This window comes from Panthera onca, chromosome C2 (assembly GCF_046562875.1).
Source record: "Panthera onca isolate mPanOnc1 chromosome C2, mPanOnc1 haplotype 2, whole genome shotgun sequence".
In the NCBI taxonomy this organism is placed as follows: Eukaryota; Metazoa; Chordata; class Mammalia; order Carnivora; family Felidae; genus Panthera; species Panthera onca.
The window spans coordinates 137,134,049-137,152,917 of record NC_138347.1 but is presented as its reverse complement, the minus strand read 5'-3'; the positions used below and the strand labels follow the sequence as shown (position 1 = coordinate 137,152,917).

General features: G+C 41.6%; 2 pseudogenes; one reads left to right on the top strand and one right to left on the bottom strand.

Annotated features, from left to right (window-relative positions):
• Positions 1-5,686: 5,686 nt before the first annotated feature.
• Positions 5,687-7,112, bottom strand: LOC132684207 (tubulin alpha-1A chain-like; annotated as a pseudogene).
• A 4,107-nt stretch (positions 7,113-11,219) lies between these two features.
• On the top strand, positions 11,220-13,587 carry LOC132684208 (small ribosomal subunit protein eS6-like; annotated as a pseudogene).
• The last annotated feature ends 5,282 nt before the right edge of the window (positions 13,588-18,869 follow it).

The window sequence follows — 18,869 nt, the reverse complement described above, 5'->3', positions numbered from 1 at the left end:
GGGTGGGCTTCCAAGTTCTAATGAATGTGGACCCAAGAGCAAGAAAATTAATAATAACAATTTTTAAAAAGAAAGAAAGAAACCTTCACTTGACACAATGCTAACAGATTATACCACTCATTTAGGATTTAAATTTTGTATCTTATCTTGGCCCCTAATTACATGGCATCATAGTAAAATATTAAAACCAGAATGTGACCGGGGCACCTAGGTGGCTCAGTTGGTCAAGTGTCCGACTTCGGCTCAGGTCATGATCCCATGGTTTGTGGGTTCGATCTCATGGTTTGTGCTAACAGCTCAGAGCCTGGAGTCTGCTTCAGATTCTGTGTCTCCCTCTCTCTCTGCCCCTCCCCTGCTCACACTATCTCTCTCTCTCTCTCTCTCTCTCTCTCTCTCAAGAATAAATAAACATTAAAAAAAAGTAAAAAAAAAAAAACTAGAATGTGACCTTGAATTGGAGTTCCTTGTGTACAATGTTAATTCCCACGGTTCGGGCTATAAACTACTTTGAGGCAAAGTTAGGTTCTATCCGTCACTATTTCTACATTGCCTCTTCCAGGGCTTGGCACAGCGTAGTTGATAAATATTTGCTGAATTAAGATGATTTAATACTCTTTCCCAAAATAAGTCCCATTGTCCTATTCCCAGAAGAAGCAAAATAAGGATTCCAAAGCCAAAATCCTAGAACTACAACCCCTCTCTTTTGAAGAATTGTGAGACACATTAGCATATTAAAGAATCTGCAAAGTTTTGCAGTTAAAACACCTGCTTAAAATTATTTAACCTAAAATTTTCTATTCCAGGAATTCCTATTAATAGGGAAATTGTGTTGTTATTATCCACATCTGGACATCTTTGAGAGTGAAATGGGGCATGATTAATAATGATGCCAGGAAACAGGCACAAACTGGGCCTATATGAAGTAAATCGGACATACAGTCATTCTAGCTATGAATGGAAATGTGGAAGTTCCCACATCTTCTGTTATATGGATATATAGACCAAAGCTTAGAAAACAATGGTTGGCCTAAATCCCTTATTTTACTGATGAGAAACATGAGGCCACAGAGAAGTTCAGTTACTTCCCATTGGCAAATCCCTTGGAACCCAGTTACGAAGCAGAGCTGTGAATAAATCCAGCCTGTTGGAATGCCATTTCCCAATCAGTTTCTGATTTGTTCGATCCTGAAATTAAAACAGTTAATGATTTGGCTGTGTATTTTCACAAAGAAGAAAAGAAACTAGATTTACATGCTTTTCTCAGAGAATCATTTTTTCACATAGGAAGGAACAATTTTATGTAGACGCAAATGTCAATCAGATGTCAGCTGGAGACCCCTCGTCTCTTTGGAGATCTAGGAATAATTGTCTTAAGCTCTGAACAATCCCATGACCTAACAGAAGACCAAAGTTCTGCTCCAGTTTCTGGAACTTCCCATGGCCTATTGCTCATGGCCACCTCTGCCTTCTGGGTTCATGGCTCCTCTGTGACATATTGCATTAACCTACTCATAAAACTAGGTTCAGTTGCCCCAAAACAGAGTATACCCTCACAAATTCTTAAAAGATTTTGAAAACTTTCATAAGAGAAACAAGGAAGAAGGAAGGATTTAGTTCTCAGCAAAGCACATGAGAATGACAATTAAGCTATAGCATTTTATGTCTTTGTAAGCCCTGGAGACATAAGCTATAGCATTTAAAAAAATATTTATTGGCTCTCCATGCTATGAATTTTCACTGGCCTTCATATTCTTATCATCTTCTAGTTATTCACCCTTACTCCTCCCTTCTCTTTCCTTTTTTCTATCCTCCTCTGCTCTACTGAGTATTTGACCACAAAATTCTTTCCCTTATGCTCATAAAAAAATTACTTTCCTTTTGCCCTACTATATCTTGGTATCACCTAATATCCTTAACAGCGATATGATTCAAGTTTGGGGACTGTATTTGGGGGGGGGGGGGGTGTCCTCTATTCCAATCATTCTTCCAATGAAGACAGAGCATGGTTTATAATGGAAACCAGGTGAAAATAATATTCTGTCTCATTAAGCAATTATATAGCTCAATAAGAAGGTAATTGCATTTACTCTAAAAGAAATGATAGTAACTTGGACTAGGGTGGAAGGCAGTGAAAACAGAAAGAAATGGACAAATATAAGAGACCTTTCAGAGTAAGAAGTCACAGGTATTGGTGGTTGATTGGATAGGTGAGGATGAAGAGGAACAATCAAGTATAACCCCTAGTTCTCTGGCTTGCGTAGCTGGAGAGTAGGGGGTCTGCACTGGGCATGGAACCAGCTTAAGACTCTCTCTCTCTCCCTCTCTCTCTCTCTCTCTCTCTCTCTCTTTCTCTCCCTCTCCCCGTGCCCCTCTCCCTCGCTCATGCACACTCTCGCTCTAAAATTAAAAAAAAATTTTAATAAAAAAATTAAGAAACAGACATGGAGAATTTAAGCTGTCTAGCAACTGTCACAGAGATAAGTAATGGGGTTAGATTCAAAATCAGACAACCTGTCACATTCTAAAATGAAATATTAGAGAGGCTTAGAAGGGAATCTACAGATGAGAAGAAAGCATAAGACAGTTATGAGGAACACATGATTCCATTATCCTGTTAAGAAATCCTTTTAAATGTAAGCAATCGTCTTTCCCTGCCTTTGCCAAACAGGGCTGGCCAACACCAGCACCTGTTCACAGCACCCTGCTCATATCTGACTTAAAGCACCTGTTCATGTGCCACCATCACACATTTGCTGGTCTTACACAGATGCAAGCCCTACCACTGCAGGAACCTTACTCATCTCCTCACTCATCCAGTGCCCTCAGCAGCCCTTCTATAAACTTGTGCTGAATTAAATAGACAGGAAAGGATTAGGAAAGCAGAGAAGAGAGCCAGACAAAAAGGAGTGGAGAAGGATTAAGGAGGCAGCAGCAAGAGAAACCTTCTTGCCTGGTCTCCTCGCCTGAGCAGGGAAAAACTAGTCATAGAATAGGATGAGAAGTAAAATGCCTTTCCAGATCATTCTGCCACCCGGTAGCTTTTAGAAATCAGGATGGTCTTCAGAGAGGAGATGATGATGCAGCCAAGTCTGGAAGGAAGAAAAAGAGTTTCCCCTAGCCAATGCAAAGGTGAGCAAAGATGGTGGGTATTACAAGGCACATTTGGGAGCCCCTCTCTATCTCTTGATAAGTGCAACAATAAGGTTAAAGAACTCAACAGGGCCTGTGCTGAAGAACCTTCAGGCCATTCACAGGAATTTAGGCTTTGGCTTAGACAGTAAGGGGGTCTCACACTCAAAGCCCATGAGCACCAAGACAGATTGAGGAGACCTCCCGGTCAGATTGGGGAGCATTTGCCTTGTCTGTAGAAACAGCCTCCACTCAGCTTCTGCTTTCTGGTGCCAGGCTGGAAAGCAGACCCACTGTGCCCAGATGTTCAATTCCCCAAGAGGAACCAGAAATCTACATTTTTGTGCAAAATAACCCCAGTTTCAAGTACTGACAACCTCCTCACAGACAAAGGAAAATCACTGAATGTTTTAAAAAAAAAATGTTTTTAGGTTTATTCATTTTTGAAAGACAGAGAGAAACAGAGCACAAGCAGGAGTGGAGCAGAGAGAGAGGGGGACACAGAATCTGAAGCAGGCTCCAGGCTCTGAGCTGTCAGCACAGAGCCTGACATGAGGCTCGAACTCATGAACCGTGAGATCATGACCTGAGCTGAAGTCGGACACCCAACTGACTGAACCACCCAGGAGCCCCTGAATGGTTTTTTTTAATGTTTATTTATTTAAAAAAAAAATTTTTTTTTAACGTTTATTTATTTTTCAGACAGAGAGAGACACAGCATGAACAGGGGAGGGGCAGAGAGAGAGGGAAACACAGAATCTGAAGCAGGCTCCAGGCTCTGAGCCATCAGCCCAGAGCCTGACGCGGGGCTCGAACCCGTGGACCGCAAGATTGTGACCTGAGTGAAGTCGGACGCTTAACCGACTGAGCCACCCAGGTGCCCCAATGTTTATTTATTTTTAAGAGAGAGACAGAGTGTGAGCAGGGCAGGGGCAGAGAGAGAGGGAGACACAGAATCCAAAGCAGGCTCCAGACTCTGAGCTGTCAGCACAGAGCCCCATGCGGGGCTTGAACTCACAGACTGTGAAAACATGACCTGAGCCAAAGTTGGATGTTTAACCGACTGAGCCATCCAGCCACCCCATCACTGAATGTTTTTAAGCAGAGAAGTATTGTATCACATTTTCATTTTAGAAAGATTACTTATGCCTCCATAAGGAGGATACCAGTAGGAACGAGCGCTACTGAAATTGGACTGGTGAGCCTCAAGAAGTCTAAGCCAGTGATGAAGTGGGAAAAAAGAGTTTTTGATTATGAAATATTTAGGCAGTAGAAAATTAGACTTTTCAACTCAATGGAAGCAGTGGATAGCAATGAGATGGAGAAGCTGAGGACTTTTTCTGCCTAAAACTGCATGATGCTGAATGGAAAAGCTGAGTCCACTCAGACATGTTAATTACAATATTCCTATGAAATATCCAAAAGGTAATGAGTAATGCTATTCAAAATAAAATTATGAAAATCATGTAGCAACTTGAAAAAGTGATCATGCATTGCCAAATGAGGAAACGACTACAAATATATATCTATGCCATGATTACAAAAATATCCAGTGGCATACAAATTATATATGCATACAAAATGCTGAATGTAATTGTGAAAAATGAAAATGGTTTAATTTGTTGAAATGACAGAATGTTAGTTTTTTTCTTTTCATTTATTTTCTTGTGATCTTGTAATAATTGTTTTACAGTAAAAATAACAAAAAGATGGCCAATAGTTCCCGTGGGAATTAAGAGAAGTTTGCCATAAACTAAAGAATGTAGGGAAGGCTTGCTGGAGGAGGTGAGATTTCAACAAAGCCCTGAAAGAGTGGAAAGTAATTATTGCCTGAAGACAAATGTTTCCCTTGCTTCCCCATGGACAACTGTACCACTTCCAGGAACAACAACCAAAAAAATCCCCACAATTCTACTATCTATCGTGGCAAAGGATAAACAAAGATAATTGCAACCTCGAAACTAATCCAATTTGCATCTAAAAATCCACTTTGAAATTTCAAAAGATGAACCCATGTTTTGTTTGTTTGTTTGCTTTAAAGATGATGTTATAGAATGAAATTTTCAAGGACCTAGAAGTCAAAAAACCTGGATGCAGCACAAATTCATCCGTTAATTAGCTATTACCCCACAGTAAGCCACTCTTTTCCATCTGGGCCTCCATTTTCTTTTGTAAAATGGGGCAGTAGAATTAGTTGATCTCTTACGTTTCTATCCGATAACAAAACATAGTATGTTTCTCTGCTAAGAGTACAGTATTCAGATTCTTCACATAAAGCTTAGTTAGGCTTATAAAATTATCGACACACCCTGTTTTGTGTTATCCTTTTCTTTTCTTTTCTTCTGTCATTTAACACAGGGAATACTTCATTCAAACCCATCAGAGAAATGGATAGCTTGGATCTGTAACAAAGTGTTGTGTTTTAAAGCATTGATCAATAAATGTATACGAGAGTATACACTGCCACATACAAATTAACTGATCAGAGCACAATTTTCAATGTTCAAAGCAGAATAAGCTTCCCTGTAAAACTGGTCCCTTTGTGATATTTTTAACTTTAGTACTCCTCTCCTTCTTCTTCACCCTCTCCTTCAACAGAATCCATACTAACTTCCTCATAATCCTTCTCAAGGGCAACCATGTCCTCAGAAAACTCTCCTTCCTCCATGCCCTCATCCACATACCAGTAAACAAAGGCATGCGTGGCATACATCAGGTCAAACTTGTGGTCCAGGAGAGCCCAGGCCTCAGCAATGGCTGTGGTGTTGCTCAGCATGCACACATCTTGCTGTACCTTGGTGGCCAGGTCTCCACCAGGTACCACAGGGGAAGGCTGGTAATTAAGCCATCTTTGAAGCCAGTGGGGCACCAATTCACAAACTGGATGATACTCTTGGTCCTGATGGTGGCAATGGCAGCATTTACATCTTTGGGAACCACATCACCATGGTACAACAGGCAATAAGCCATGTGTTTACCATGGCGAAGGTCACATTTCACCATCTGGTTGGCTGGCTCAGAGCATGCATTGGTGATCTCTGCAACAGAAAGCTGTTCATGGTGGGCTTTCTCAGTAGAAATGACAGGGGCATATGTGGCCAGAGGGAAGTAGATGTGGGAATAGGGCCCCAGGGTGATCTGGAATTCTGTCAGATCAACATTCAGGGCTCCATCAAATCTGAGGGAAGCAGTGATGGAGGACATAATCTGACCTATCAACCTATTTAGGTTAGTATAGGTTGGGTGTTCAATATCAAGGCTCCTACAACAGATGTCATAGATGGCCTCATTGTCTGCCATGAAGGTACAATCAGACTGCTGCAGGGTGGTGTGGGTAGTGAGGATGGAGTTGTAGGGCTCAGCTACAGCTGTGGAAACCTGGGGGTGGGGGGGGGGGCAGAAAAATGGAGAACTCCAGCTTTGACTTCTTGCCATAATCCACAAAGAGAAGTTCCATCAGCAGGGAGGTGAACCCAGAAATAGTTCCCCCTCCAAATCTGCGGAAAAGTAAGCAGCTCTTGAAGACCTGCTTACTGGCCAGCCAGTTTCTGAATTCAATCCAAGACAAGGTCAATGATCGTCTTGCCAATGGTGTAGTGCCCTTGGTCATAGTTATTGGCAGCATCTTCCTTGCCTGTGATGAGCTGCTCGGGGTGGAAGAGCTGGTGGTAGGTGCCACTGTGAACTTCGTCAGTGACGGTGGATTCCAGCTCTACAAACACTGTCCTGGGCACATGCTTGCCAGAACCTGTCTCACTGAAGAAGGTGTTTAAGGAGTCATCTCCTCCCCCAGTGGTCTTGTCACTTGGCACCTACCCATCAGGCTGAATGCCGTGTTCCAGGCAATAGAGCTCCCAGCCGGCGTTGCCAATCTGAGCACCAGCCTCGCCAACACGAACGGAGATGCATTCACACACAGTTGTTGCTTTGCAGCTGCCAAGCAGATGGCAGAGAGGAAAAGGAGAGGTTGTTGCTTCCAACATCGTGACTCTTAAGTAGCCAATGTAAGAGAACCTGTCCGCTTTGTTGTTGATTATAGGGTATATTCTTAAGATCATCCATGCCCTTCTAACAAATGGGTTTATCACTCAGAAGCAGCCATGCAAAAAAAGAAAAAAAAATAGCGGAATGATCTGTTAAAGGTTCAGCTAGGGTGCCTGCTTAGGAACAATACACCGAAGACTTGAGACTCTGACCTCCAGGATGCAGTGTAGATGCTACACCAATACTTGACATGTGGTACTATGTCTCCAATAACTTGAATACAAAAGTACAAGAACAAAGAGGAATATGAGTGTCCCCTCTTATCATCACCCTCTGTAGACCACTTGTGGCATTTGTGCTTTCAGTTCCATAACCCTAGGCTCCTAGGTTCTAATTCCCAAAAGAGGAACACTTGCCAGGGGATGCAACGGTGGTTCCACTGAACCAGAAGCTGTACCTACCACTTGGATAGCCTGAATTCTCCATGGAAGTGATCACAGAAAGGAGTTAATGTACTGGCTGAGATAATCAACCTTGATTACCATGAGATCTTAGGGTTGCTTCTACACAATATGTAAAAATACAGACATTCACTAAGACATCTCTTAGTATGTGTTTTGTACAGAAATTGTTTATGTGACTTGTCATGCATTTTTTCCCAGAGCCACATATACACAATCAAGGGGGGCACTTTGTTGGCTTGTACTCCATATCTGGCCTGGGGATCAGAACTGGCCCTTCTGTTCCTGACGCCAAGTGGGATTACCATGCCTCACCAACTTGAGCCAGACCAGGCTGGCCCCCTGGAATGGATTAGGTGGGGAACAGGAATATGCAGATGCCCAGACTCTTAGAACTGTGAGATATAATAAAAGAAACCAAAAATCCAGCTCGCTCAGGACTGCACATAGGCAAACTTAATGACTAACCATAAATCACAATCCGGATTGTCCCCTCAATCGGGACTCCAACCGGGCTGTTCAATGCGGGGCTTCCCCAGTCAGAAGTTTGGATGTTGTTAAGTACTTGATTTGATGCATTAAGCCTTCTTTGTTCTTCTCTGTACTTCTCTCCCTCTATATGTTGACTATATAATTGTTTAATTCCTTATATTCCCTTTCCCTTATAATCAATAAATTCTTCCTCCACAAAACCGGAAGTGTGGTTATCGTGAATACTTACTATTATTCAGAACAGTATCACTACTAACTGTCATTGGCCAATTAGAACAACTATTACCCAGTAACACAGGACAACAAAGGACTTAAAATCCTCAGTAAAGGTCTGGGTCACCCCACTAGGCAAGCATACCAGTGAGAGTACTTGCACAAGGTGAGGAACTCTATACTGGATGGTGGAGGAGAAAAATGATAAGTATTACAGCCTCAGGACCCACTGAAGAAGCAGTAGTAGCTTTTCACTGACCTTCCTGCCTTATCTCTTCTAGGAAAATGCACCTTGAAAGTGACTCTGTGACTGGTTGGACTTGTACCTCTACTTTCCAGGAAGATGTCCTCTTGTTCTAACAAACAAACAAACAAACAAATGTCCCATATTTTAGTTTGTGAACTAGATACAACTAGAGGTCAAAAACGGATCTCGATGGTGCAAGGGGCAGACTGTAAGACCCCTTTTTTGCAATTTGCAGATTGTACTGGCTTCACTTATCCCCCAGACAGCTGCCATCACAACCAACAGACTCAGAATTTTTGTTACTTGAGACCAACCAGCCACACTGGAGTCCCCATATTCTCCTGCCTCTTTCTAACTGAGATTCAGATGAAATGCCACCCCAAAGAGCATTTGTTCTGGCTTCTAAGAAGCTGCTGAAAATGCTGGACGGTGCACACCAGTAGTGCTGAAGGGCAAACTGTGGTGCAAACCTTGACCAGGAAGAGCAAAGAGATGGAAAAGAACCAGGTAGATAAGTTCTCTTTCCTTTTCTCCCTCCAATGGAACGTTCTCAGTAGTGATTTCACCATGCAGCCTGGCCAAGTGGGTTGACCTGCTAAGTGACTTGCTATCTCTTTCAACTTCCTGTGAAGTAATAGCCTGTATGTTACCTCGCCCTGCTTACCATCCTTCCCTGCCTCACTTCCCTTTTCTCTCACTCTTGCTGCCCTGGACTCGTATCTCTCATAAAAAACATCAACACCTAGTCCTTGCCTCAGATTCTACTTTCTAGAGAACCTACATTAGATAAGTACATTATTCAGACTCCTTTGAAGTCAGATATGCCAGTGCAACTGAATTCTAACCTAGGGAATACAAGGAGAAATTATGTATCCCACTTCCAAAGTTGACACAAATTTGCTCTTTTCTATACAAACTAGAAAGGACAAAGAAAAAGAAAACCTGGGAACATTTCAAAGCCTCTCCATGGCAGAGCCTTGGTTAGCCTGTGTCCCTAAATGACAGTAGAGGAGTGCTATGTGCTCACTTGTGCACATTCCCATTACTATTACATTAACAAAAAATAAGCTTCTATTATGTTTGAAACATATTTGAGGTCTGCTGGTCACTGCAATCAGCATACCCTGGTTAACAGACTTAAACAGCAACTATTAAAGTTATTAAACCAGCAACTACAAATAGTGAAGATGAAGAGTCTAAAAAAGATATGATGCAAAAGCTAGGAGTCATATTTTCTTTGTTTTTCTTTTTTTGCTGCCAGTTTTCCTGAAACCATATCTTGTGTGTAAATTTGTATAAATGAAGTAAAGCAACAAAGTCACGATTCATTTCTCCAAAATTTACAGTCAACAGGTCTTCTTTACAAGCCATTCCCACCCAGTCACCCTTCAACCCATCTTCTCACACCTTCAGAAAAAAAAAAGCCAAATGATCTGAACTGGCAGGTGTTCATCCATGCAAACATCTTCGTGCAGGTTTTACCAACAAAGGCTACAGTCCTAGGAATGCAAGAGAAACTATGCTAGATGCAATCATTGAAACTAACAGACTTCTTCCTTTCTATCCCTACATGTTACCAACAAATGAGAGCAATTTTTCTCTAAAAAGTAGAAAAATCCCCATGCGAGGACCACCTCATTTCTGATATTACAGTAAATGGTGCCCTCTGATCTTAAAAACTCAGGAGGACAGCGTGCCCCATAACCATGACTCCCATTTGCAATCGCTGCTTAATCTCTTACACAAACCACTCAAATGTCTCCACCCACTTCATTCTCTTTCTCCCTCTTGGTACCCACATCATCCCACCCTAAAGATAAGCTTGTGGTAGAGTGGAAATGGGAGAGTTCTTGCTTTTCTCTCCCTGCTCTGTATTCAGTAAGAAAGCACAGATGCTGGGTCAGTCATGTGCTAATAAAGGATGGCAGCTGCATACCAGAGAAGCTGTGAAGGAGAGATACAATCCAAACCAAAGACCAGGGAGGAGATGAGTCAGGAGCACAGGATGAAGTCAACATCTGTGGCTTCTGCTGGAGGGAAAGGAATAGTTCATAGATCTTGCTAGATCTCAGCCTCGCTAACATGACATCTTAAATGGAGGAAAAACTGTACATTATCTTTGTTCATTCAACATACACTCACAGGGAAATTACTATGCTTAGAACTTGCAGAACACCAGGGGCAATCACCAGTGCAATGTACAAGATAATTAGATATGTGCTCTGATGGAGCTTGTGGGCTAGTCTAGAAACTCCATACTATACTCTCAACAAGGGATTCATTCCCACTGGCTTTCTTAAGAAAAATAAATTGCAAAAGTGATTATTATCATTATCCTAAACATCACTTATAAAACTTCTAAAAGCATCCTCTCATGGTTAAGATATAAATCTCAAGACCCTGGCTTCTGAACTAAAAATCAAAACAGAAGTTCTGATAAATTGAAATTCCCTACTATCTCTCCACGTTCTTTCCTCCTCTAAGGTCTTTAAATGCACTCTCTGATTTTTAAAAATGAACCTTTTTGTCATATCAGGGAGAGGTGACACGAAACAGTGCTAGATTAGTGTGCAGATTGAATACATCTTTTTGCTAATTAAAATATCAGGTACAGGCTGAACAAAGGCAAATGCCAGGAAACTTCATTCTTCATAGATGGTGTTTTGCAAATGGAAGACTGCTCGCACACGAGAATGGGTACAATGGCTGGTTCCTCCCCCAGAAAGACAAAGCTCGGGCATAATGGGGCCCAGTATGTACAGCCTGACAGACGAGTGGGATGAGGGGAAAGGAAGGGAATAAGTCCTGGCATGTGTTTAAAGCAACCCTGGATGTGAAAATGGCTCGGTGGTTATATTATTTTTGATATCTTTATCAGTTAGAGACACATCATGACATACTGATGTCTGAAGCAATATGAGTCTAGAATTTGCTTTAAAATATGTCATTAAAAAGGACCACAAAACATGGATATTTGTTAAAACTAGGTCATGCGCACATGGGTAAAATCTGTCTATTTTTGTGTGTTTGAAAATTTTCATTATAAAATATCTTTTGAAGAGCTACACACTGGGTCAGAAAGTTGTACACAGCTGAGGTACCAAGCTGTGAACCTCTAACTGTAGCAGCTGTTACAGCACCAATAAATAGAAAATTCATGAACCTTTATTGCTCATCGTCACCGAGACATTGCTGCATAGTGTGAGGAGGTTCCTCATATTTGGGGAGGAGAGTCCTGATGCGGTAAAAACATAGGATCACAGTCGCTCTTTGTTGTGGCACCTCAGAGGCGGCAGGCTGCTTTGGGAAGAAGCTGAACAACTCTTTTCCAGCTACTGGCTGCCAGAAACTCATCCATGTGGATGATGAATGCAAACCCCGTAGCTTTTATAAGAAGCGAATGGCCACAGAAGTTGCTGCTGATGCTGCGGGTGAAGAACGGAAGGGTTACACGGTCTGACTTAGTGGTGGCAATGACAAACCAGGCTTCTCCATGAGGCAGGGTGTCTTGACCCATGGCCGTGTCCACCTGCTGCTGAGTAAGGGGCATTCCTCATACAGACGAAGGAGGACTGGAGAAAGAAAGCACAAATCTGCCTGGGGTTGCACTGTGAATGCCAATCTCAATGTTCTCAACTTGGTCCTTGTACAAAAAGTGAGAAGGACATTCCTGGACCACTGATACTACGGGGCCTCATCACCTGGGGCCTAAAGAGCCCCTAAAGAGCCCCTAAAGAGCTCATCTAAAAAAGCTAGCAGAAGCCACAAACTTTTCAGTCCCTCTAAAGAAGACGATGTCCACCAGTATGTTGTGAGAAAGCCCCTAAATAAAGAAGGTAAGAAACCTACAACCAAAGTGCCCAAGATTCAGCATCTTGTTACTCCGTACGTAATCTACCACAAATGGCGCATTTCTCTGAAGAAACAGCATACGAAGTAAAATAAGGAAGACGCTGCAGGATATGCTAAATTTCTGGCTAAGAGAATAAAGAAGGCCAAAGAAAAATGCCAGGGACAGATTGCCAAAAGACAGGAGCTGTCCTCCCTGAGAGCTTCTACCTTTAAGTCTGAATCCAGTCAAAAACGAGACTTTTCAGGGTGCCTGGGTGGCTCAGCCATTGAGTGTCCGACTTCAGCTCAGGGCATGATCTCATGGTTCATGAGTTTGAGCCCCACATAGGGCTCTTTGCTGTTAGCACAGACCCTGCTTCAGATCCTTTCTCTCCTTCTCTCTCTGCCTCTGCCTCTCTCTTTCTCTCTCAAAAATAAATAAACATTTTCTAAAAACTTAAAAAAAAAAAACAAAATTTTCTAAGAGTAACAAATAAGATCAGACATAAAAAAAAAAAAGGATCACGGTCTTTGTTCTCTACACAAACTCATCCCAGATGCCACCTGTCTCCTTCTCCATATGGTTGAGAACCAACTCATGTTTACCTAATTCTACTGTTTCCATATATTTCATCCCGATCCAAAAACATGCGCATGGCCGCCTCTACTATGATATATTTCCCGTTCCCATTACTTAACCTAACAGTAATTATTTTTCCATATCATGAATCTCTCCCAATCAGTAATAATGACGCTCCCACCAGCTATTGTTTATTTTTTCCTAAAAAAATGAACCCATATCTGTATTGAATGAACCCTTCTCTCCAGCCAGTGTTCCCTCACTTCCCAACCCCCACAGGGACCCAGCCCAGGACTGGGCTGACTTCAGGCAAATAGTCTTTAGCTTCACTTATAGAGCTACTAACTAAATACTGGGATTTAAGCACGAACAGTTCATTCATTGATCCAATAGACAATTGTTAAGCACTTATTATGTGCCATGTGTTACAGCTACAAAAATAAATCAATGAGATATTAACCTCGAAGAAGGTGAAAATCTAGCATGTGCGATAAATGCAAAAACAATTGCAGTAGGTTGTAGGAAAAAATGCAGTTAGATATGTATGCTAGGTAGAGCGGCAACCTCAGTGAATATACTCACTTCAACTTTTTGGAATTAGGAGGTACAGCTATGAGGACTGGGCTTCCAAAGATGAAAAAAATTCCTGATTTTGCCTCTGGAAGGTAGAGCAGTGGTTTTTCAGGCATGTGTAAGAAAGCCTAGACATGAATTATAAAAATTCCATGAAGCTAGAACTAATAAGGTTGGAGGAAAAGAATATGAAGCTTCTTAATGCTATAAACCTTGTGATATAGTCCACAGAAAAGAAAAAGTCACTGAAAGCTTTTAAGCAGGGCTGTCAAACAATAATACTTGCATTTTAGAAAAAACTTCCCTGTGGTAGAGTAGGAGACGACTCTGAAGGCTCAGGGCGAGGCCACAGGATGGTTGTAGCTGTCCAGAGCACAGAAGACATACACCTGAATAAAGGCAATGACAGAGAAAGTGGACTCAGATGGCCCATAAATGTATTTACCGGCCTTGTATAAAGGTCTTTATTTCTCCCCCAAAAGAGTCTATTTCCTCTAATAAGTCACCCTGAGAGACTATTGGGGAAAAGCGGGGAGCAAGAATATTTGCCTGCTGTGCCCTATTATTCATTCCCTACAGATTTTCTCTCTTTCTCTCCCTCCCCATAAAGCCCTCAGCAAGGCCCAGTTCCTCCAAGCCATTTCTTGGCTCCTTTCTTCCTACTTTTTAAATTTGATTTTGAAGTAATCTCTACACCTAACACGGGGCTTGAACTCACGACCCCAAGATCAAGAGTCGCCTGCTCTACCAACTGAGTCAGCCAGGTGCCTCTCTTTCTAATTCTGAGCTCTGATCTGTACACTCTTCAGCTGTTTGGTTTATACTGTAAAGGTTCCTTGTTCTAGAATTGTGGCTACGTGGACCAAAGGCATCTGCCTGAGTGGACAAGAATATGACAATGACATGTAGCTACCACAATACACCGAAGTCGAGACTGATTTTGACAAGAACAAAAGCTTTCTGCCTGCTGCCCCTATCTTATGGGATTTTTAGGGTTTGGAGAAATAGCCATTGTCTGTCTTAAAATTCCTGAATGCCCATGTGAGACTGAATGCCATTTAGATAAATGAGCCATTTATAGTGATGGTTCCTATAACAGAATTATTCAGTTGGTTGCTCCGGAATTTGTTCCTTTTATTTTTAAAGTTCAGTGGAAGTTACTTTTGTCAAAGTACTCTGCAAACGTTGTTGAGAAATTAAGTTCCAGGGGGTAAGATCCTAGACAAGTGTCAGCTGGCACAGCAAAGGTGTCAGGAACGTTATATGTTTAATTAAGTGTTCACTGATCAATAACATAGGTATACTTTATCCCAAGATGAACATTGATATATACATATCATTGAGAGAGTTCATTCTTTGAGAGAAACAAGCCAGGTAATTCTTCAAGGCAGACAATTCCGGGACCATGACCTACACGTTACTTGGTGACATGCTAAGCGGGATTCCTGCTACCATTACTGCGTGGTCAACATCCGTTTTGGCCACTGCATCCTTTTCTTTCTGGGGCCTTGATCACTTCTCCTCTCCCTGCCTCTCTTCCCCAAACTCCAAGAGCTAAGACACTGTTTGCAGCTTTCCAAAGCATCCCGCTTCGGCATTTTCCCCTGGTCAGCCCCCTTTCCAAACTATCTCCTCCTCCAAACGAGCCCACTAACTATTTCATCTCCTCAGCTAGGTGTTAGAGGAGAGGCAATGCCTGGTTAAAACCAATTCACACTGGTGGTAGGAGTCTTAACTTGCATTGCAGTTTTCAGCAGAACCTGTTATTCCAAATGAATCTCTGATTGGTGGGATGCACGAGGGAATTATTTTTGAGGTGTGGGGAGCTAGAGTTCTTCCTCGCTGATTCATACTGACCAGAGCCATCTTTCCTCCCTCATAGAGACTCCTACAGAGTCTACATAAACACATGCTACAGCCCCAGCCCTCCAGATTACACCTAAAAAAAACCTCAGCAGGGAACGTGGTTTGGCTTCCCAGTCCTTACAGTCTGTAGTTGAGTTTCCTCCTCCGGAGTCACGGGCGCGCATTTGGACTTTTTCTACATAGGCTTCTGTGGCTCCTAGCAAAGATAAAAGCTATACTGATTATCTCTTGCACTGTTGTCTTTTCCAAATAGCAAAATATCTAGCTTGAAAGTTAATATTAGAGACGAATAGCGGGGAAACAGTGACCACAATGCAGACCCTCCTAAGAGAGTAAGTTAATATGGAAATCAAATAAAGGAGTGAGGTGCATCTTTATGACACTGCATTTTAACATCAGCTCATTATGCAGACAAACCTTCCCTTTATATATCCCAAACATTACCCATAAAATAGGGAACAAGTAGGAAGCCCCCGTGAGCACACACACTTCTCACTAATGCCCTTACGGTCAGTTCTGCAGCCAACTCAGATCGCTGTCTCTTCATTGCACACCACATGAAATGTGGCCTGCATTCAGGGGCCACATTTTAAGAAAAAACATGGTTCTTTTAATACTAAACACACTTGGCTTTGACCATAAACAGTGGAATTTCCTCCAAGTAAACACCTAGACAAAGAGAGTGCACCGATCATTTGGCTTTCTTTCAAAGAGCTCAAATTCTATCTTCACAGTATCTCCAAGCTAAGGTATAAATAAACTAAACAGACTCTCTCTTGTGTGCACTATGACAGAACTCAGCTTCCTGACTAGATGTGCTAAGTCCCAAACCAGAGCTTCATCTCTGCTCCAAAACCTAAAAAGCAAGCCTAAAATTCACAACAGGCCCCTAGAAAATCAAACCTTGGATATAAGGCCAAGTTCCACTACCTTATCATTCAACAAATCCATGATGAGTCTCCTCTCTGTGCCAGGTATTAGCTAGGCTCAGGTGATACAAAGATGAAGGATAAAAGAGAGTCCCTTCCTTTTTTAGCGGGGCTCACAGTTTAATGACATAAGCAGGCAGTTACAATATAGTGTAACTGTTGTGACAGGCCACAAGTCAAGGGCACACAGGGCAGAAGCATCTACGCCACTTAAGAGCCAGGGCAGGTGAACATCAGAAAAATTTCTTAGTGAAGAAGGCATCTAAGATGAGGGATTTTATTTTTATTTATGTTTTTTTTTTTAATTTTGTACTTTCATATGGTTTCAGGCTTACAAAAAAAGTTGCATGAATGGTACAAAGGATTCTCATACACCCTTTCTCCAGATGTGCTAAATGTTCTAACAAATATGGTCTCTCATTTATATATATATGAGATATATATATATATATATATATATGAGATATATATATATATATGAGATATATATATATGAGATATATATATATATATGAGATATATATATATATATGAGATATATATATATATATGTGGATATATATATATGAGATATATATATATATATATATACACACATTTTTAAAGTCATTTAAGAGCAACTTACAGAAATTATGCCCCCTTTACTCTTAGATACTCCAGTGTGTATTTCCTAAAAGCAAGGACATTCTCTTCCATAGTTTACAATTAGCAAAATTGTGAAATTAATAGTATCTCATACTACTGTCTTAACTACAGACCTTATTCAAATTTCACCAATTGCCCCAACATATACTATATAGCAAAATAAGTTCCCAGCTCATCCACTGCATTCAGTTGTCCACTTAGGACCCTACAGTCTGGAACTGTTCCTTTGTCTTTCCTGACCTTGTCATTTTTGAAGCACACAATCTAGTTATTTGGTAGAACGTCCCTCAATTTGGTTTTGTCTGATATTTTCTCATTATTAGATTTAGCATAAGCATTTTTGGCAGAAAATGCCACGGAGCTGGTTTTGTGTTTTTGTGATGAGTTTTGGAAAATGAAGACAAGTCAGCATGCATAACCTATTGTTACACGAATTTGCTTTTACATTCAGACTTGGGAGGAAGGAAGGTGGAGAGCAAAGAGAAAGGCTATACTATTATTAGCTAATATCGATCAAGTACTTAAGAGCCAGGCATTGTTCCAACTGCATTATATAAGTCAGCTCAATCATCCTCAGGACAAATGCTCTTTTCCCATATTTCAGATAAGAAAGACTGAGGTACATAGAGATGACGAAGCTGACAAAGGCAGCCACCGGGTTTCAAATCCAGACATACTGACTCTACTGCCTATACTGTCAGCAGAAGAGATTCAGTGACGGCAAAAAATCTTTCAAAAAGAAAGGCTTGCACTGAGTTCAGAACCAGCTGGCTTCCAGAACGGCGTGCAATACCTGGTCCAAGCAACTTCCGTAGAGATTGTGGCTTATGGCTGTGGCGCTCCCGCCCCCTGCTGGCTGCAGTCGCGTATTGCATGCTCTTCGCTGCTTTCTGCTCAATTGGCAGGAGCACCTCTGTGCAGAACAATGATCACTGAAATTTCTGCAGAACAGAATTATGCCTGACCTATGAACATGCATCAGGAAGAATTTGGCACCCCTTCCATTCTTCTTCTCTGTGCCTCTCAGCCCCCTGCCACATTCTAAACGTTGCTCAGCGGAATAAATCCTAAGCCCTGTTCTCACCAACTTCTTTCATGAAACTTCCCCAGAGAATTTTTTTTTTTAAAACCATGACAAATTTGGAATCCACTGAAGCAGTAAGGAAGCTAAAAGTTAAATTAATCAGAATACAATCCCCAGACAAGACAATCACTGCAGCCGAGGAAACCTGTAGGGAGGGTGTTTGTCCTTGGAAAATATTTGAAAAGGATCCAGTGCAGCTGAAGCAAATCATCTCACAGTAGGCTCTGAAGAGCCACATAGGATCAAATCACCAGGCAAATAAGATGATGGAGAGGAAAAATTCCCCTGAATGAATCATAAGCAGCCTCTATTTTCAATCAAATTCCCCTGCTCTTCAGAGGTAAAAGCTTGTCCCTCTCAGATTCAAAAGCCCCTGGGGCTTTCACAAAATTCCATTGTTTTCTCTAGTAAGGGGAAGAAGCAGAACTAAAAGCCAGAAGACAATTGAATGGCAGTCTTTAAAGGAGAGCACACTGATGGATTCCATATATATCCGAAATAGGCCTGGCAATTAAAAAAAAAAAAAAAAAGAAAAGAAAAGAATATGTATTTAAATTCCCCAAATACATCCTATTGGAAAATTTGCTCATTCTACCTTGATGGCAAAGACAGATGAGTCCATGGCCATTATTAAACCACTTCTAAGCTCCTTGCTAGAGAATACTGACACCAGGAGGTCCCGTGTGAGTATTAAGTTGATAATTTCTAGACACCTGTGTATCTGTCAGATTTGGAGGGACACAAATATATTTGCATACTGATATTACCAAACAGAGGGCTGAAACCTTTGCCCCCAGGTCAAATCAACTCAGTTAGACAAATGCCTCCTGGGGGT